At 36.3% G+C, this 22,737-nt stretch overlaps 1 protein-coding gene across 2 annotated transcripts in view; it reads right to left on the bottom strand.

Annotated features, from left to right (window-relative positions):
* Mbd5 (methyl-CpG binding domain protein 5) overlaps nt 1–22,737 on the bottom strand; it is a 355,636-nt gene that overhangs the window by 217,041 nt on the left and 115,858 nt on the right. For both annotated transcript variants that reach the window (XM_060390126.1, XM_060390125.1), the window contains exon 2: nt 6,018–6,108. The gene's annotated coding sequence lies outside the window, so the exon portion shown is untranslated. The remainder of the gene's footprint in view (nt 1–6,017; nt 6,109–22,737) is intronic.

Raw genomic sequence — 22,737 nt, 5'->3', positions numbered from 1 at the left:
AAACATAGGTTAGTGATTTAATCACGCACAAGTACCCATTTGTTTCTGGGTTTGCATACATTCCCTGGAAGTAGCTTCTATAGAGAATTCAGGCACTGACTCAAATAAAGGAAGACACTTAGCAATATATGGAACTACTCATTCACCATCTTAAACTACCGCCTGTTACATCATGCCTGGCAGTGCATTCACATGTACCCCAGTCAGATATATACTCTGCCTCGAACTCACAGAGATCCGCCTGCCTCTGCCTCCTCCATGCTGGAATTACAGGTGTGTGCTACCGTACCCAGTCCACATCTCAATTTTCATTTCCCACTTTTTAAAATTTTATGTACTTTATCATAAATTAAATATAAATATATGTGATATGTTAATAAATACATGTATTGTAGATAAAAATTTCCTATCTGGGCTCACAATGCTCTGTCCTTGCAAGAACCAAAACCCATCTAGCTGAAAAGCCTAACACCAGGCATTCATAAGAAGCCTTCTTTTTAGCTGATAGCCTAGGTTGCTCAAGAGACTTGGAAATATTACAAGAGGCACTATTGCTAGTGCCCTCTGTTGCCTCTGTTGCCTCCCAGAGATAGAAGGTAAGTTATATTGTTGAAGACAGCATAAGGGCCCAGAGGCCTGTGAGCTGGAAATGACCTGAAAGGCTCCTTGAGGACTAACTTTCATGGTACCAGAAGTGTTTTGTGGATATAGCCTTTGGGATTAGGTTCCACATCTCTACAATTTGATTGGTAATGATTTCTGTCTGTAACAAAGAGAAATTTCCTTGATGTTTTGAGAACTACATTTGTATATGCATATAAGGACAAGAATATATATATATTAGAATATAGTTAGCTGGTTTAGAAAAGTGGTGGTTATAGGCTCTCTTCCACAATCAGTGACTTTACTGTTCCTGGGAAGTCGGCTAGGTTTGAGTGGGACTCTCAGTTAATTAGCTTCTTGTTCCTGCCAAGGTCAACATGCACCCTTAGGCTTATGAGGGTATGCTGGTCATTGTGGCTCACAGGGATCATAGCTGTCTGGGTAGTATTGTTCGTTGCTTCATTCCTTTGGAAGCACACATTGTGTCTTCTAGTGCCAAGGTCTTTTACCAGGGGGTCCTGGATTGGAGTAAGTTCACTGTTCAGTAAGCATTTGGGCTCCTCCTGTCATTGTGTCTCCAGTGCCGAGATCACAAGCACATACCACAATACCTAGCTTTGTATGTGGGTGATAGAGGCTGGATTCAGGTGGTCTCATGCTTACACAGCAATCACTTTTCTGACTGATATATCTGCCTAGCACTCTGCTCTTGAAAATTATATATTTACTGAATTTCAATAAAAACATTTAAAATACTCCCACAGATAAAGCGAAAAGCATATAAAGGCAAATTAACTATACCAGTTATACCAGAAGGGCTTTATGAGTGTACCCTGATGTTGTGCTGTGCAGTCTTTAGAACTTTTAGAGTATATCAGTGCATGTATGTCATTTTACCTAGTGAAACGATATCATCACAGTTCTATCTGAAAACAACTTTACTTTGATTTATATTTGCTTTAAAATTAAATTTTTAAATGAAAATGTGATTTTTTCATAACTATAAGCTCTTTGAGAAGGTAAATGTGTCATACTGCACAGAGACTACCTCGGTATTCTTTGACTTCTAGTGTGGGCAGAAAATAGACATGAAGATTATATAACTATTAGAAAATTTAAGTGTTATGAGAGGGGTGCAAAGTAAGGAGTGAACTACAATTTAAAAGAGAATATCCAGAGGTGGCTGCGATGTGCAGACCTTCAGTGTCTATCACTATGAGGCTAAAGCTGAAGAAGCAGAAGCACAGGAGTTTAAACATCATTGGCAAAAAACGAGCTGCTAGCTCAAAAAACAAAACAGAACAACATGACACAGAACAGTCAGAGGATTTATGAAATATGCAACATCAGAGCAAAAATTTCAGAGATGAGATCATTATCAGTATAGTTAAAATATAACCCATGTTCAGATTATTACATTTTTAGGAAGACTATCCAAAATATTGATGAATTTTAGTATCATAAGACAATCTTAGAGCCGCCTAATGTAATCATTTTGGAGGATTCACTATTTAGTTGACATGATTCCAGTTTGTTTCAAAATCAAATCCCTTTCCTCTTAAACACTATGTATAGTACACATCCGTTTTATGGAGAGGCACTTACAGGAAATATGTACACCATGAAGGCTCTCATAGAATCTGTATCAATAGGGTCCCTTTTCCTTTTTAACACACTAGTCCACCTATTGCATTATTCTGAGTGCTATGAGAGGTATAAAATAATTCTGAAAATGTGCTGTATCTACTAACAAATCCATTTGTGAGGGTTAGTTTCCTGTCTAACTCAGCACAGACACACGTAGGTTCCCAGTTAAGAAAAGTAATTTAGGTATAGCTGTGGCGTGGGTTTAGTTATTCCTTTTCTTCCACTTAATTTTCTTGTTTTGTTCTTTAATTGGGGGCTCACATTAAAGAGACTACATCAAGTGACTGTTCTTTCTCAGATGAATCATAATTTAGAAAACGGTTATCTAGGAACAATGTGAGAATGGGCAGAGCAGTCCCTTCTGTGAATGTATTTATAGGTGGCATTAACTTCTATAATCAACCAAGTATAACTGAAAGGGATCATTATACACTCTGGATGAAGACATCCAGAAACAAAGCTCAGGCTGGGAAGATGGCTCAGCTGGTAATGACTTGCTGCTAAGCCTTGCTGGACTGTGCTTCCCAGGACCGTTCTGGTGGACGAAAGGAGTAAACCAGTGTAAGTGGTTGGCTAATATCTACATCATACAAAGATGCCATGCACATGTGAATTTCAACTGTGCACACACCCACACTGAAATAGTTTAAAAAACTACAAAAAGTTCAAGCTGAGATTTCTTTCAAGCACAGCTTCTGCTTCAAGATGGTAAAATCAGTCACTGCATAAGAATTTGCAACTTGTCGGACAATGGCTTGAGCCTATTTTAAAAAATAAGTTTGTATGTCTATTTACATGTGTATATTTAGATATATATAGGTGCCTGAAAACAATACATACAACTATACATACAAATCACATAAATAGATCCTTAATTGATTTTACACACGTGTAGGCTGAGGAGCAATCATGGGCTGACGATGTATGGAGAATGCTGGAAGTCCTTTTCTTAGATTAGTTTTCTTGAAAAGACATCATGCATTGGGTCTCTTAGACTTAATACAGGTCAAAACTTGCTACTATCTACAATACTTGTCATAGAAGGATATTTTAACCCAAGTAATTGGAAGGTGATTCTGCAATTAAATAGAAGAAATTACCATATAAAAATTTATAAAATTTTCTGGAATGAAATAAAAAGCTAGAAAATAAAATGACAACAAGAAAGTGAAAGCAAAGTTTTCATATAAAACATTAATGAAGAACTTACTACAAAACCACATAAAATAGTATGTTTATGGGCAAAAACCTACTTACTCAGGGTATTTGAAATATGGCATAAATTATCATTATTAATCAGGCAGAGTGCTTTTACATGAGCCATTTAAGTTACTTTTTCAATAACCTGAGAAACACACTCTGGTATTTTACAGAAAACTAGTTGGGGAACAGAGACACCAAGAAACAAATCAGGCAGGGTTTCATGTTGAGTCTATCAGAACAGAGCTAGGCACAATGCTAAAAAGATAAAGATAGCTGGCAAAATATAACACACACAAGCAATTTGCACAACAGAAATCTGTATATAATTTTTAAAAATTCAGAAGCTTTATAGTAGGAAGCAGCCCTTCAAGCAGTGGAAAAGTAAAACAGGCAGTGATCTACTGGAATTCACCTTTTGATTCTTCCCACATGTGCAGGGACTCAGAATACTGTACAAATCAACAGAGTAATAAGAATGCTGGGAACACAGATGAGCCCTAACTAAGGTTGAGTATGAATTTCCCTGCTCTTTACAATCAGAGCATTGAGCTGCTGAGTTATAACTGCTGGCTTAACTGCTGGTTCCTCCTGGTCAGATGGGAACTATAATGAACCAAAGACCCGATGTAGCATTTTTTTTTGATATGGTAAGTTAACTGATTTCTCAGATGTCCTGAAGTTTTTCTACCTTTCATCTGAACTTATTCAGAGTGACACAGGTTGGATGCCAGTTTTTCAGGATACCAGGACAGTCAGTACTTCAGTATCTTCAATGGAACCTCCATCAAATTTGAATTACATTGTAAAAGAAGCCGAACCATCCTACAGTTTATACGGAAACAAAAAAGAGCCCAAATAGCTAAAGCAATTCTAGACAAAAGGCACAAAACTGCAGGTACCACAAAACCTCATTTCAAGTTACTCTGCAGAACTACAATTAACAAAGAGTACAAAAACATACATCAATGAATAGAACAAAGGACTCAGATAAACTTACAAAGTTAGAGCCACCTAAATTTTGACAAAGGTATCAAAATCCTACATTAGAGTAAACCTCAATTGGTGCTGGAAAATTTGATATCCCCAAGTAGGAAGCAAAAACTAGATTTCTAGCTTTTTGTACAAAAAAAAAAGTTTAAAAACAAACCAAAGGTCTAATACAGTAGCCAAAATCTCCGAAGGTGCTAACAGAAAACAGGGAGAATATTTTAAGCTAAAAATGTAGACAAGGTGTTTCTGAAAATAGCTCATGATATAAGTGCAGGAAAAGGGAAATGTGGTAGAGTGACATTAAATAGCTTCCGCACAGAAAGGAAAAAAACTGGTAGAGAGAAAGACAGTGAGTGCACACAATAAGACAGGGTAGATATGAAAGTAATGGTGACAAGAGGCACCTAATAATCATATCGTGGCCCCATACACTCATGCTTGAATGCTGGGTGGAACCATATGGGAAGGGTTAGGCGGTGTCGGCCCCGCTGGAGGAGGTGTCTCACTGGGAGTGGCTGTGAGGTTTTAAAAGATCTTGCCATTCCCAGTGCCTTTTCTGCCTCCTGCTAGCAGTTTAAATGTGTATCTTAAAACTGTTCTTAGCTGTTTCTGTTGCAATACTTCTGCTCTGTCATCATGGGCTTAACCCTCCAAGACAATAAAAACCCAGTTAAATGCCTTCTTTTATAAGTTTCCCTGATCATAGTGTTTTATCACAGCAACAGAAAAATAACTACAACACACTATAATTCAGAAAAATCAAGCAGTCATGCTAAGAAACCAGTGATACTATATATACCATAGAAATTAATTAGGAATAAGTAGTAGTAGTCATTTTTTCAAGAAATGTCATTTCTGACAACAATGTTCACACACACACACATACAAACACACACACACACAACCCTAGCAAAACCATTAACTTGCTAACTACAAATTCAAGAGGAAACAGATTTTTAAGTTCCTGTAATCTAACAAAATCTGGAAAATACAGTAATATTGGGAGAAAGAGTTAGCTACAAAATATCTTATCTAAAAGGCTGCATAGACTATTTTATCTGGTTCAAATAACGAGAAAAGTAGACTTTGTTCAAAGGCTAAATTTTATAGCAGTATTGAAAATGAATTTTTGAGTCTGTATTTCTGATTTCTTTTAAAACGATAAGTAAAGTTTTATTTTCTAGGCCCTCATTTCACTTTATAAGACTTACAGAAATGAGGAGCTGTGCCCTATTCACAGTGTCCCAATGTGGCAAGTAATTTTTTTTAATTTGATTTTTTTAATTTAAGTTTTTTTCATTAACATTAGAATTCTAAATTATTTTTCTGAAGACAATCCTGCCTTCTGAGTATGTTTCTTTGAGGGCAAGTAAAATTTAAAATCCCTTTTCTGGTTTGTATACCTCACTGGAAAAAACGTCAAATACAGGTGGGATTTGTAGTCATGCAAGCATGGAAGTAGTCATACAGAGAGTACTCTGAAACACTATGCTGGAGAACGAAAGAAAAATTGGCAAGTTAAATTCTAATTGAGTGACCATACTAATTATTATGGGGCTATAGGTTCCACTTACCTTGAGTATCTAATGCTATAGATATTTTCTAAGCCACACAGCCTTCAATATCTATCTTACAGAGGCAGACGTGGACATCTCCAGAGTTCTCCTAAAACAGAAGCATAGGAACATATACTTAAATAAAAAAATCTCTAATTATGACTTTCTTATTAAGGAAAACATGCATTTTCTAATAATCAAAGAAAAGAAAAGCTGGGTCACATTATAGAACATATTTTAAGTTAATAAACAAACAAATAAAAAAATTACATTAAATTTTCTCTTCAGAAAATTCAGGAAGTTCTGTCAAACATAGATTGTAGCATTTTTCTGTGTCCCTCTCTTAATTTATAATTTATGTTCTGTTGGGTTAGAGTAGGGTGTGGTGGGAGTGAGGTATTCATGCACTAAGGAGGACAGAGGACAACTTGCAAGAGTCCATGCTCTCCTTTCAACATGTAGATTCTACGGATGGAACTCAAGTTGTTAGGCTTGTTGGCAAGCACTTGTACCTGCAGAGGCTTTTCTTGGGCCCTTAGCATAGAATTTGATACATGTAATAGGGGAACACTTTTATAATACGTTCACTATCCAGATTCTGTGCATATTTTCGGTGTATTGTAAGACTGTAATTTAACTGCAACATTTCTCTTTCCTTTTCTCCCTTCAAACCCACCCACATACTTATCTCAGCTCATCTTCATTAATTATGATTGCATGCACATATGTATGCATATATATGCCTAAATATAACCTGTTGAATCTATATAATATTACTGGTTTGTCATTTTTTTTTTCAGGGCTAACAATTTGGCATTTAATAGCTAATTGGGGCTGCTTTTTTCTTTTTCTTTTTTTTTAATCTCCCAGCTTTACTAAGTTCATTGAAAAATTTTAATAAATATTTAAATCGTATTGATTCTAAAGACCTGCATAATTTTTCATATACTAGAAATTTATACCTTGTTCATAATCATTACAAAATATAATCTGGATTATATTTGATATATATATATACATTGTTATATATTATATCTATATTCTTATAAAAGCTAGATAAGAAAAACATCAAAAATTCTGGCTTGTACCTATACTCCAACTAAGGATCATGCATGGAGAGGACCTAGACCCCCTGTTCAAAGGAAACCCATTAGCTGCTCAGTTTCCAAGTGGGTTCCCTGTCTCTGACAGGAACTCAGTGGCTGGCTCTTTGATCACTTGCCCCTGGGGGTGGTGCAGCCTTGCCAGGCCACAGAGGAAGATGATGCAGCAAGCCTTGATGAGACCTGATAGGCTAGGGTCAGACAGAAGGGGAGGAGGTCCTTCCCTATTAGGGGACTAGGACATAGGGGGAGAGGAGGGAAGTTGGATGGGACTGGGAGGAGATGAGGGAGGGGGCTGCAGCGGGGATACAAAGTGAATAAATTGTAATAAATAATTATATAAATAAAATTAAATTTAAAAAATTCTGGCTTGTGTAGAAGCTAAAATGTTATTCTTATCACTTGAATACCACAATCAGTATTTTAAGCCATCTTAAGGAAGCTTGGCAGTAGATTTTTTTTTTTTTTAAGAAAATGCCTGTAATTGACAAATGGATTTATCCAGAGAATATACCCTTTACTGAAAAAGCTTTGTTCTTATCATTTGACAAAATACAATTCTGAAGAAAATTTCAATGCTACAGGGCCATTCCTTTAACGGTTTAATACAGTACCCTTATTGTTTTTAGTCATTACTGTAGATCCCTGTTTATTTGTACCTGTATATCAAAATACTCAAGACACTTTAAAAAATATTAAGATGTGGCTTTTTGTTAGTGATTCTTTTAATTTTTATGATACTAACAGTTTATCTTAAAAACCTTAGTCTTATTGCAAATGCAGTATTTTATATGCCTAAAAATCCATTAAATATGGCTAAAACTTGAAATATAGATTTGTAGTTTTAGCATATTTCCTATTTTTTGTGAAAAATATGCTTTCTTAAAATATTTCTGCATATCTAATTATAAAATTCAGAAATTTGTAGAGGAAAAACCATGCTTTCTAGTTTCTCACAGCAATAGGAGAGCATCTATGTAACTTTCTTTTTTTTATTAATAATTTTTATTTTTTAATATTAATCACAGGTTATTTACTTTGTATCCCAGCCATTGCCCCCTCTCTCTTTTCCTCCCAATCCCTTCCTCATGTCCTCCCTGACCCTTTCCAAGTCCACTGATAGGGGAGGACCTCCTCCCCTTCCATCTGACCATAGCTTATCAGGTATCGTCAGTACTGGCTGCCAAGTCCTCCTCTGTGGCCTAGCAAGGCTGCTCCTTCTACGCAACTTTCAACTTCTCATTTGTATTCTGAAAGTAACTTTAAAAGCATTTTAATTTATATTTCAGTGATAAATAAAAACATCAAGAAATTACTAAATAAAATAAAAATGCAGTCTGTCATAATAAAAATTCAACATTTAAGTAAGTATAAATATTTGTAGATTACCCTCGCTTTATAATGGCCCCTAATTTTTTAACAAAAATTTTAATCATGTAATCCATGCATGATTTATGTTCACAACTATTTTATGAAAAAGAATAACTTTTGCTTGAGCATAAGCAAACCATTGTTTACTGCCAATTAAGACCATTAGAATGTTTATTCTAAATTATTCTTCCAATACACTTTGAATTAGTATGGTTCAAATATAACTGTCACATTTTTGTGGCAAAGAGCAGAGGAGTTCCCTACCAGGCATGCCTATGAATGCCTAAAAAATTCAAATATGATGTAAATAATACCCATTGACAAAATTTTCTTCAGCCCTCTTGCCACATGTCTTCATAATCTGGCTTCTGTAGGCAATATATTTAAAATATAGAGGAATCAAATTTTTCTTCATTTTGATAACCCTGAGGTGTCACAAAACAAGGAATTATGTTCGTAAAAATAAACAATATTTTTCTTCTTTTTTTCTTCTCTCACCAGTATTTTCTAAACATGTTCACTCAATATAGACAAAGAACTCCTTTGGTTTGAATATTCCGTTTGCCCCATATATATGTCCCCTCACTGGCAAGGGTAGGCTGGCCTTGAAATACAATGATTTTGCCTTAACCTTTCCAGTACTGGAATAACAGGCATGTACTATCATGTCCAGATCTGACAGTATACTTTCATTATATCCATTATTTCAGGGAAACTAGTTAATTTGGGCTATGATCTTTTACAAATATCATCAGTTTTTCAGAAAGAAAGTGCAAAAATTTTCCAAATCCAGTAGAACATTCATATGCATAAGGAGTGAGTGACGACCCAGCTGAATATGTGTTGCTGACAAGGGCAATGGCATGCCAAGGATTACAATACCTCAGCCCCAGGGGAGTGACAAAGCCTTCCTTGGGTGAGGTTCAGAGGATGGCAAAGCCTTCCTCTGATTTGAGTGTGAATACTGACAAGTTTCTGCAGAAAATGTCCACCATAGCTTTCCCTCCAAATGTGTGTGGCCTGAAGACTGTGTCCTGCAGAAATTCTGCTACTGAGATTAGTGAAACCCACTTCCTTGTTCAGCTGTATTTAATAATTCTTCCTCCTTGTTCATGTGTATGCAATAACTATGGTTCCTTTTTAAAAAAAGCTGTGTATAATAATCCCACTTCCCTGTCCAACTGTCCATAATAAAGAAACTGAGGTTTCAGGTTGCAATGGCTTCTCCATCTGAGAGCCCAGTCCATATAATTTCTCTATATTTCTGTTCCTGTATCTGTAAGTCTGTCCTTTCTTCACTCCATTGGCACCTCAGTTAGGTTAATCTTTGGAGTTATGCAGAGACCTGCATATATGAACACTATTGTTAGGCCTGCTGACAGAAACAACTACTGAGCCAGCAAGATTGAAATCCAATGAATAGGTAGGTAATTTCACTCACTACTCTTAATTCTATACAGTCTTTCTCTAGATCTCAAAAATGAGGTTTTTGAAAAAAAATATAAACCAAGTACTCAAGGTTGAAAAACTGCATATATTGTAGAGAACAACAGGGTGAGAGAATAAGATCATGTGAACATAAATGTCTAGGTTAAGTTTCCATTCATTTAAAAAATTTCAAAATGAATCGCAAATTAAAAAGTCAAAGAAAACATCCAAGAAATCTGGGAATATACAAAAAAGGTGAAACCTAAGAATAGGATGAGTGGATAGAGGAAAGAAAAGAAACACAAGTCAAAGGAACAGAAAATATTTTAAACAAAATCATAAATGAAAATTTCCCCAATAAAAAGATCAAGGTGACCCTATCAAGTTACATGAAACATACAGAAAATAAAATAGATAGGTGAGGATAAACAATTCCCCATGATACATAATAATAAAAACATTAAATATTTTCATTTCAGTACAAAGGTAGGATATAAAAACTGCAAGGGAAAAAGACCAAGTCATGTAGAAAGGCAGACTCATTAGAATAATATCTAACTTCCCAAAGGAGACTCTGAAGGCCTGAAAGGCCTGACCTTATATTCTCCAAACTCTGAGAAACAGAGATAGTATCCCAGCCTTCAGAATGCAGCAAAATTATTAAAAAAATAATCAATAGAGAAATAAGAATATTCAATAAAAACCTAAATTTAAGATTTTTTTTTTGTCCAGTAAATCAGCTCTACAAAAGGCACTAGAAGAAAAACTCCAGTCTGAAGAAGTTAACTGTACCCAAGATACAAGTACTAAAGGATCCTAGAACTGTTGGTAGAAAGGAGGTAATTAAAAACCATAACAACAAAATAACAGGAATCAATAAACACTCCTCATTAATAACTCTCAATATTAGTGACCTTAATTTCCCAATTAAAACAAACAGACTAACAGACTAGATTAACAAAGAAGATCTAGCTTATACATCCAAGAAACAAATCTCACCATCAAAGATAGATATCACTTTGTTGCAAAAGACTGCAAAGACATAGTCTGAACAAATGAATCCAAGAAGCAAGCAAGTGCAGGTATTTTCATAATTAACAAAAAGATTCTAAACCAAGACTAATCAGAAGAGACAGTAAGGACACTAAATAGCAACTAAAGGAAAAAACCCAGAGGATTTTTACCATTTGAAACATTTATGCACCAAATATAAGTGTACCCAAGTTCATAAAAGAAACAGCAGTACACACTAAAACCACATATGGACCCCCACCCCACATGCACCACAGTGACAAATGGTGACTTTATTTAATATTCCACTCTCACAATACACAGATCATTGAGATCCAAACTAAACAGTATGGAGTTAAATAACTACATAAATCACACAAGCTTAACAGGTATTTGCAAAACCTTCCACCTAACACAAAAATATGCTTTCTTCTCATCAGCACATTGAACTTTCTGCAAAATTACACAAATACTAGGATACAGATCAAGTCTAAGCCTCAGCAGATATAAGAAGACTGAATAACACCCTGCATCCTATCTGAAATAGCAGAAAGTATACAAACTCATGAAAAGTAAGTAACACACTACAAATGAAAAGTGGGTTTAATAGAAATCCTAAAGAAAATTGCAAACACTCTTGAACAGAATGAAAATGAAAACAAAATATATAAAAACCTAAGAGAAACAATGAAGGCACTTCTGAGAGTCAAGTTCATAGTGCTAAGTAAGTGCCTATATCAAAACATGGAGAGGAAAAAAAGTGATCATATTCAGGGATGAAATCAATGAAATGGAGACAAACATAATACAAAGAATCAATGAGATAAATGTCTGAGAAAGTGAACAACATTGACAAAACCTTAGCCAAATTAATTAAAAGGAGAGAGAAGACCTCCCCCCACTAAGTTCAATGCCAGGCTGGTCTACAGATCCAGTTCCATTTCATACACACACACACATACCAAAAGAAAAATAAAGAAAAAGAAATGAACGAAAGAGAGAAGGAAAGGGAGTCATTACAACAGACACAGACGAATGAGAACCCTAAAGTCATACTTTAAAAATTTGTATTTTGCCAAACTGGAAAACCTAACGGAAATGGATGAGTTTCCTGATATTTCCTGATAGGAGTTTACAAACACCAATATCACACAACCTGCCTGTCAATGTTAAATCAAGATGAAATAAGCAAAATTAAGTCCCTCCACACCAACCATGCAGGAGGACAATGCAGCAAGTCCTGATTAGACCTGATAGGTTGGGGTCAGAGGGAAGGGAAGGAAGACATCCTCTATCAGTAGACTTGGGGAGGGGCATGGGAAGAGATAAGGGAGAGAGAATGGGGTTGGGAGGGGACAAGGAAGGGGGCTACAGCTGGGATACAAAGTGAATAAACTGTAATTTAAAAAAATGAGGGCTAGATGGTTTTAGTGCAGAATACTATCAGTCCTTCAAAGAAAAATTAATGCTAATACTCCGCAGTTTATTCCAGAAAATACAAACTGAAGGAATATTCTCAAAATCTTTTAAGAGACACTAACACACTGACACCAATACCACACAATAACCCAGCAAAAAAGAAAATTACAGACCATTATCCTTTATGAACACAGATCCTAAAATTCTCAATAAAATATTTTGAAATGAAATTCAATAAAAAAAATCATCCAATATGATCAAGTAGGCTTTATCACAGAGATGTAGAAATCATTCAACATATGTTAGTCAATAAATATAATCCATATAAATACAGAACGAAAGATAAAACCATATGATCATCTCATTAGATGCAGAAAAGGCCTTCGACAAAATGCAGGAGTGCTTTATGACAAAAGCCTTGGAGAGATTGAATATACAAAACTACATAATATAACACACTATCGGCAATTTACAACAGTCTCACATCCAACATCAATCTAAATGAGAGACTCAAAGCATTTCTAGAAAAATCAGGAGAAAATGAACATATCATTCTCTCCATACCTACTCAGTGTAGTGGGTAATGTTTCTGCTAGAACAATAAGACAAGCAGATCAAAAGGATGCAAATAGGGAAGGATGAAATCAAAGTATCTCTATTTACAGATGATATAATTTTATACACAAAAGACTCCAAAAAGCTCCATGCATAAGTAGGAACAGCTGATAAACATTTCAGAAAAGTAGCACCACAAAAAAATTGATAAAAAATTAGTCACCTTCCTATGTACTGAAAAAGGAATCAGGGAAACAGTACCTGTTACAACAGCCTCAAAAAAAAAAAAAAAAAATCCTCAGGATAATTCTAACCAAGCAAGTGAAAGACTTTTATAATAAGTCTTGTAGTATAATATAAGACTTAAGACATTAAACAAAGAAAATGAAAAGGCTACCAGAGGATGAAAAGGTCTTCAATGTTCATGATCAGTAGGATTAATGCAGTGAAAATGGCCACCCCCCCCAAAAAAGCAATCTATAGATTAAATGTAATCCTCACAAATTTCTAGCACAATTCTTCACAGAAACTGAAAAAAACACTTTAACTTTATATGGAAACACACACACACATCCTAAACAACCACACACACACACACAAACACACATACACACACGAAAACCAGAAAGCAAAATGAATCCCGAACACAATAAACGATTAGCTGGAGGTACCACCAACCCAGATTGCAAGTAGCATTACAGAGCTATAGTAGTAAGAGTAGTATGGTATTGACATGAAAACAGACACACTGATTAATGGAATTAAAGACACAGGAATAAGCCTCTATATTTTTGACAAATAATGACACCAGATTTTTGATAAATAAGCCAAAAATACACACTAAAGACAGCATTTTCAACAAATGGTGCTGGTCAAACTGGATGGATTTGTAGAATGAAAACAGATCCATATCTATCATAGTACATGAAATTCAACTCTAATTGGAGCAAAGTCCTTAACATATGAACAGATACCTGAATCTGATAAAAGGGAGAAAGGGAATGTCACAAGAAAGGGCTTTGATAGAACAAGCACTAAGACCAGCAATTAATGGGACCTCACGGAGCTGAAAAGCTTCGGCATGGCTAGAACACCATCATTGTGCAATGTCCCACTCTACATATTGGAGGTAGAACTTTACCAATTATATATATCTGATAGAGGGTTACTATCTAGAATATATGGCCATCCTTGTCATTGCCCATTGGACCCATGAACAAAGTGGTCATGTGGTAAAGACAGAGGTTATGCATGGGCTCAACAACACACACTTCCACTCATTAAAGCTCAGCTGGCTTCAGTTGTTGCTGATTTGTGCTGATTTGTCAGCAGCAGAGGCCAATGAGTCTGATATGGCACTCTTTCCCAGGATGACCAGTCAGTGACTACTGGCTGGTGGACTACACTAGACCACTTCCTTCACAGAATGGAGAATGTCCTTTTGTTCTTACTGGAATAGCTACACATTCTGGCTATGGGTTTACCTTTCCTATACATAATGCTTCTGCCAAAACTACCATTCATGGACTTACAAAATGCCTTATCCAGCACCCGGAAGTCCACAAAGCATTTCTTTTGACCAGGACGTCACTTCACACCAGAGAAGTGTGCAATAGGGGGCCCAAGCTCATGGAACCTTCTGGTCATAATATGCTCCCCATTCTGAGACAGCTTGTTGGAGAGAATGGATAGAATAAGTTTTGAATACACTGTTAAAGCACCAATGTCTTAGTAGCCTGGAAGACTGAGGCAAGGTTCTTTAGAAAGTAGTATATGCTTTGAATTAGCATCCAATATATGCTACAGTTTCTATCATTGCCAGGATTCATGAGTCCAGGATTGAAGGGACTGAAACAGTAATAGTTCTACTCATTATCACCACTAATGACTATGAAAATTTTGCTTAAGTTTTTCTTAACGTCTGCTGGCCTAGCAATTTTGATTCCAGATAGAAGAGTGTCCCTGAGTGGAGATATAGCAAACATTCCATTCAACTGGAATCTCAGACTTCCCCTGGCCACTTTGGCCTTCTGAGGCCCTTAAGCCAACAGGCAAAAAGAAAACACAACACAACAAAACAAAATAAAACATTAAACCAACCAACCAACCAACCAACCAACCAACCAACCCACCCTCCAAATTACAGTGTTAGGAAGGGTGGTTGACAATAATGGAAGCATGGAAGATTATGTCCAGAATTTAGGGTTTTTTGGTGTTACCATATCCTATGATTAAAGCCAATAGGAAATAACAACAATCTAATCCAGGCAAGATAACAAAGGGGCTAAACCCTTCATGATGAAGGAAGGTATTGATCGCTTCTCCAGGAACAAAACCAAGACTCACTGAGGTGCTCGCTGAAGCCATATTCTTGGAGGAAACACAGAATGGGTAGGAGAGGGAAATAGCTATGAGTACTAAGAACACGTAACCAGCTGAAGAAATGTGGAGTGTAACTGACATGGGTATTTCTTTTCTACTTTGTTAAAAACATGTTTGTGCATATATAGATAGACATTAAGCAACATCTGTATTTTGTTTATTTCTTCAATACATAATGTAATGTAGATTTGAGATAGTTTCAGCAGTTTTTATCCTAGTAAGTCATGAAACAATAAAAGATTAAGTATTCCTCAAGGGACAATGTTACCTACCTTAAAATTTGCAGTTGTATATGACATAGTTTCATAGCTAGATGAATTATGGCCTCATTATTGTTTTTCCTTGGCATAAAATGAGAAGATTCTGTGTCAAGTTGACAACATATAAAGGCAGACCTATCAAAATCACCCCAGACTTCTCAACAGAGACTTTGAAAGCCAGAAGAACTTGGGCAGATATCATGTAGACAATAAGAGACCACAGATGCCAACACAGACCACTATACCCAGCAAAACTTTCAATCAACATAGACAGAGAAAATAAAATATTCCATGACATAAACTAAATTTCAGCAATATATACGCAGCAATTCAGCCCTACAAAAGATACTACAAGGAAAACTACAACCCAATGAGATCAACTATACTCAAGAAAACACAGGATAAAGACACCCTCACAATAAAAAAAGCAAAATATAACAAGCATACAAACACACAATCACCACCAACTCTACAATAAAAGGAACTAACAATTATTGGTCACTAATATCTATCAACATAAATGGACTCAACTCTCCAATAAAAAGACACAGAGTAACATACTAAAATCTATACTCCTAAAGAAGCTAAACAACAAGGAAGAGCAAAGGGAAGATGCTCAATCCTCATTCAGAAGGACAAATGCATTGGAAGCAGGAGAAAATAGGAACAGGACAGGAGCCTACCACAGACGGCCCCTGAAAGACTCTACTGATCAAATAATCAAAGTAGAGGCTTAGACTTATAGCAAAACTTTGGGCAGAGTGCAGGGAATCTTATGAATGAAGGGGGAGATAGAAACACTTGGTGGGGACAGGATCTCTAAAAGGAGACCAACAGAGATAAAAACAAGCAAACAAACAAACAAAAAACAAAGAAAATAACAACAACATCAACAAAAACTGAGCCCCGGGGCCCCAGCAGAGACTGATACCCTAACCAAGGACAATGCATGGAGAGGACCTAAAACCTTGGCTCAGATGTAACCTATTGACTTAGCATCCAAGCTGGGTCCCTAGTAAGGGGAGCAGGGGATTTCTCTAGCAACAACTCACTGACAGGCTTTCTGATCACCTCCCCCTGGGTGTCTGGCCAGGCCACAGAGGAAGACAATGCAACCAGCCCTGATAAGACCTGATAGGCTAGGGTCAGATAGAAAGGGAGGAGAACCTCCACTATTAGTGGACTAGGGGAGGGCCATAGAGGGAGAACAGGGAAAAGGGGTGGGACTGGGAGGAGACAAGGGAGGAGACCACAGCCAGGATACAAATTGAATAAATTGTAATAAATTATAATAAAAAAGAGAGAGAAAGAGAAGAAGATACAGACTAACAGAATGGTTGCGAAACAGGATCCAACATTCTGTGGAAACAGGATCTAACATTCTGCTGCATTCAAGAAACACACCTCTGCAACAAAGACAGACACTACCTCAGGGTAAAGGGCTGGAAAAAGGTTTTCCAAGCAAATGGACACAAGAAGCAAGCTGGAGTAGCTGTCCTAATTTGTAATAAAATAGACTTTTAACCAAAATTAATCAAAAGAGATGGAGAGAGACACTGGGTAATATGTCAATTTCAAAGATAAAGCTATGCTCTAAAAAAATAATCTTTGAAAATAAATCAAGTCTAGAAAAAGACATGACACCAGGGGCTAGAGAGATGAGTCAGCACTTACTAGCCTTTCCAGCAGGACCCAGATTCAGCTCCTAGCACCCACGCAGTACCTAACAACTGTGTACCTCCTATCCCCCTTCTGATCTCCAGGGAATGCACAGATAGACATGCATGTAAAATCTTTGCATATACTGAAAAAAAAAAGTAAATTACTCAAGCACTTGATCCCAAAGTTTTTCTCCTCCATTGTTTATAATTCTTTTGTAAAGCTATATGCATATTACAAAGCACCTTTAGGATAAGAGCCAGGTTTGCAGGAAATCTTGTTCTTTAATAAAACAACTATGTTGCTCTTCATCAATCACAAAACAGTTTTATTTATTTATTTTTATCATGGCAGGGTTTTTTAATATATATTAATTACAGCTTATTCAATTTGTAGCCCAACTGTAGCCCAATCTTACCCTCCCTCCATCAGCTCCTCCCTGCCCCTCTGTAGTCCACTGATAGGGGAGGTCCTCCTCCCTTTCCATCTGACCCTAACCTATCAGGTTTCATCAGGACTGGCTGCATTGTCTTTCTCTGTGCCCTGGTAAGGCTGCTCCCCCCTCAGGGGGAGATGATCAAAGAGCCAGCTACTGAGTTCATGTCAGAGACAGTCCCTGTTCCCCTTAATAGGGTATCCACTTAAAGACTGAACTGCCTTTTTGAGCAGGGGTTCTAGGATATCTCCATGAACAGTCCTTAGTTGGAGTATCAGTCTCAGAAAATACCCTTGTGTCCAGATTTTTTGGTTTTGTTGCTCTCTTTGTGGAGCTCCTATCCCCTACAGGTCTCGCTGTTTCCCTTTTCTTTCATAAGATTCCCTTCACTCTGCCCAATGTTTGGTTATGAGTCTCAGCATCTGCTTTGATACACTGCTGGGTAGAGTCTTTCAGAGGCCCTCTGTGGTAGGCTCTGTCCTGTTTCCTGTTTTCTCCTTCTTCCAACGACTCATGACCAAACCTTTGGCAGAGTACAGGGAATCATAAGAAAGAAGGGGAGTTAGTCTGTTGGGGAAAGGATAGGAGCTCCACAAGGACCAAATATATCTGGGCACAGGGTCTTTTCTGAGACTGACATTCAACCAAGGACCATGTATGGATATAACCTAGAACCTCCACTCAGATGTAGCCTGTGGTAGCTCAGTAACCAATTGGTTTCCCAAAGTGAGGGGAACAAGGACTATTTCTAACAGGAACTCAATGACTGACTCTTTGGTCTCCCCACCCCCGAAGGGAGGAGCAGTCCTGTTAGGCCACAGAGGAGGGCTTTGCAGCCAGTCCTGAAGATACCTGATAAAACAGGATCAGATGAATGGGGAGGAGGTCCCCCCTATCAGTGGACTTGGAAAGGGGCACAGTGGAGATGAGGGAGGGAGGGAGGGAGGGACTGGGAGGGAATGAGGGATCGGGACATGGCTGGGATACAGTTAATAAAATGTAACTGATAAAAAATAATAATAATAAAATAAAAAAAGTTAAAAAAACTATAATATGTGATAAACATAATAAAATCTGTACATCTAAAGAAGCTAAGCAAGAAGGAGGACCCTGGGTAAAATGATCACTCCTCATTCAGAAAGACGAACAAAACAGTTTTAAGCATAATCAATCCTACTTTGCTAAGAAATCATGTGAGCATAGAGTTGCTGGTTGGAAGAGAAATCAGTTGAAGGAAGTTCTAGTCTTCAAATTTCTGACTAAAAATGGGCAAAAAGGAGATTGATGGCTCTAAAAACTAGTTAAGATAAAATTTAAGTCCACATATAATTAGAGGTTAGAGATTATAGTTCAAAAATGTAAAAGTGTTTAATTACCTTAAGAATGAGACTGCTTTGTAGAGGAAAGCACACTAAAATAATCCTGTTTATATAACAAGGTACTACAGGAAGATGTGTTTTATTTTCTTTTGTGAGGCTGGGAGACATTTTCCCCTTGGTAAAAATGCTTTCTACTGTCAAAGAGGCAACATGGAATCTCAGAATAATCCTGCCACTGAAGAGCTTTGGTCACGAGCACTATTCATTAAGCCTCTGCCAGTCAGGTGTTGACAATTTAGAATTCTTTACCTCAGAATTTTAATATATAAAAAACCCACTGCAACAATTTACTCACTGATTTTGAAGGAATGTAAATACTTTCTAAAACATGAAAATCTGATCTAGATTTAGATAAAATTTATTAAATTCAAATTCTACTCACAGCATTATAAAGCAATGTTTCTTAATTCCCAGATGTTATCTAGTCGCCATCAAAATCTAAGACATAGGTTATCATCTCACTGTTCATTGGGAGAGCTGGCACTAAAACTGAACTTCAGTCTGAAGTCAAATTCTGCAGTCCCAAACTGCTATTTTGCTCCTTCAGAAAATGGCTCTCAGTTTTGTTGAAGTTTATACCGACCACACTTTTAAAATACTTATTTTTTGACTTTCAAAATGGCTGAGGCAGCCAAGATAATGTCAGTATGATGTTAAAACTGAAATAAATGAGGACATTATAGCAAAGGGAAATTATGAATGACAAAGGTTTAAGATTAAGTAATTAAGAGTTATACGAAATAAATGTTTTAAGAGAATAGAGGCTGTTCAATAGATTGTTACCAAACAGAAACAACACAAAGGACCTGTAACATTCTAAGACGTGAATTCGTTCTGAAATTCTGTTTTGTGGGCTGTTATTTTCAGTTACATAGATGCCAACAATGGTACAAAGTCTGTCAATGCTTCTCTTTCTGAAGATCACTAGGACTAAGCTGTCTGTAAAGAACATGTTCCCAGAAACCTAGTTTCATTTACTACATGGTTTCTATAAAAAGACACAGATTCTCAACGCCAAACAGCAAATACAAAAGAAAAAAATCTGTGTGATTAAACTCCAAATTTAATTTCTATTAATATGGTTGAATTCCTATTAATATTGTATAGAAAAACCTATGTGAGAACTACTGTAATGACTAATCTGCAGTTTCTAGTTCCTGTTTCTAGTTCACAGTTTCTAGAACACATCTCTAGTTCTTAACATATGCATATTCCAATGAAATTTCAATTCAAATTGAAGTGAGCCCACTCCAATAAATCATATCATCATTCAATTTTGATCAGACTATATATGAAAAATGAAGAACACATAAAAATGTCAAACTTTACCCAAGTATCAGCCCTTCCTCAAACAACATCTGCAAAGCCCGTTTTGATATACATATATTCCTGATCAGGTGTGGATTAATTTGAATTCATATCAACTCTTTTCCTGGAAAGAGGCAAAATGTATCAACTTACCATAGTAAAATAATAGTGCAAATTCTAACACGATTTACTACAACCCTAGCTTTTATTCTTCAGGTGCTTTTCAATGTTGTGACATGAATTTCTTAGTACTAAGAAAGCAGATATGTAAACATTAAATGTGAGTGGACTAAAGGGTAAAGCACCTGGTGTGTCTTCTGGTATTTAAATTTATGTGCCTTGCTTGAAGTGTGCACCTGTAGTTCTGGCCCTTGGGAAACTGAGGTAAGGACATCACCTGAACCCAGGAATTCAGCACCTGGCAGCATAACAAGATCCTCTCAGGAAACATCAGCCAGCTCCTAAAATCGACTGACACTGTTAAAAACAAGCCAAGGAAGGAAGTCTGATCCTAACCTGGTGTCTGCATGGCATGTTCTGTATGGTGATTTTTTGCTTTGTGTGTGAGTGAGTGTGTATGTGTGTTTTAAATGTCAAAACATTAGTGTTCTGACATTTCAAGCCCTCAACACCCAGAAAGATGTTGTGAAAGAAGAAAATTATACATAAAATAAATTTTAAGTTCTCCCATCCCTGCCTATTATTAACATTTCCTCCCTCATCTGATTAAAATACAAAGATCTGACATATTGCCTGTTTTAAAACAGAGTAAGGGAAATATCTATTACTACTTTAACAATGAAACTAAATGTTATGACCAAAAGTTATCTCTGAAGAAATAACAAATTCTCACTTATCAAAAAGTTTTCTTGTAGGGCTGCAGAAATGACTTAGTTGGTAAGAACACTGGTTGCTCTTGGAGATGACCAGGGTTCTGTTCATGGCAGATCAGAACCGTCTGTTACTCAAGTATCAGGGGAATCTGAAGCCCTCTTCTGTACTTCATAGGCACCAGGCACATACATGGTAGATAGATATATATGAAAGCAAAATACCCCCACACACCATCCACATAAAAACAAAGGAAACAAAATATACAAACATAAATAACCAAACATTTTTAATGTTTTGTTAAATTCTGGCTTTCAAAATTGCATTTTTATTCTATCATGTAAAATACTTCAAATATACAATTGGATTTATATCATTATTTAGATTTCCATATTTTCAGATATATACATGTAAAATATATATTATTATAGTTCTTCAAATTATTATTAAAGAAGTTAAATAATTGAATTTTATGTGTATTTACAACATTTTGAAACCCTATGGTATGCAAAATGGGCTTTAGGTGCTCTTGGATGTTTTTAGAAAAGGAATAAAGAATATTAAATAGAAAACCACAAGTCACTATGAAAATAGAGGTAAAAATAAATTGCCATTTCAGCTAAGATAATTGAGAAGTACATAATTTATAAGAAAGTCTTAGAAAACTGGTATGAAACAATTTGAATTTTAGTACACTAAGATTCAAATAGCAACATTAAGTAAGGTACTTACTGTGAGAATACATACCTAAATAAATTTTTCAATAAACATTTCATAAACTTCTGCTTCTTTGTTTCAAAGATACCTACCATAACCCACTATATTTCTAGGATTGAGCCTATTCTAAAGCTTCTTGTCTCACGTGACCTGTATAAATGTCATGATATCTACAGAAAGGTCCATTACTTGACTGGTCTCTAACCGTGTTGTCATGATGTGTCAAGTAGTATCAATGTATATTTACAGAACTATCTTATGTAGCACACCAAACTCATGTGGAACCATCTTTACTACAGATTTCGATGTTTGAAGATGTGTCTACATGGAATGCCGCCTACAGTGAGAATGCTGAGAAACAATGGGTTAACATGCTTTAAGAACAAGACAAATTTAAAATATCAGACAGATTTCCTTTTGAGGTTAGCAATTCAATTTTGGTTGTTTGGTAGTGGTTGCCAAAGTACCATGTTAAGAAAGTTATTAAAGCCAGTGCCAGCTCAGACTGCCTTGATTTAGATCTTGGCCATGAAACTAATTAGTCAAATTTAATCAAGTCTTCTTTCATATGAATCAAATCCACTATTTATTTAATGAAGCTAAGGCACAGACGTTATGCTAGGAGGTACATGTGCTGACTAAAAACAAAAAGCCCACAAAAGTTATAAAAGAATTCACACTTTCAGAGAAGTAAAACAAACTATTTACATAGTAACTCCAATAAAAGAATCACACAGAAGCAGGAACAGACAAGTTAGTGAAGCTCTCTCTATTCCAATCTTAACACATGACTCTTACAGAAGATGGCTTCAGTAATTCTGAAGGATAAACATGGGTCCATGTGGTAGACAAGGGATGAAGAACATTCTTAACATTTGG

Source organism: Meriones unguiculatus, chromosome 8, assembly GCF_030254825.1.
Source record: "Meriones unguiculatus strain TT.TT164.6M chromosome 8, Bangor_MerUng_6.1, whole genome shotgun sequence".
In the NCBI taxonomy this organism is placed as follows: domain Eukaryota; kingdom Metazoa; phylum Chordata; class Mammalia; order Rodentia; family Muridae; genus Meriones; species Meriones unguiculatus.
Note: the sequence above shows the minus strand (reverse complement) of the source record. Positions and strands in the feature narration are given on the sequence as shown.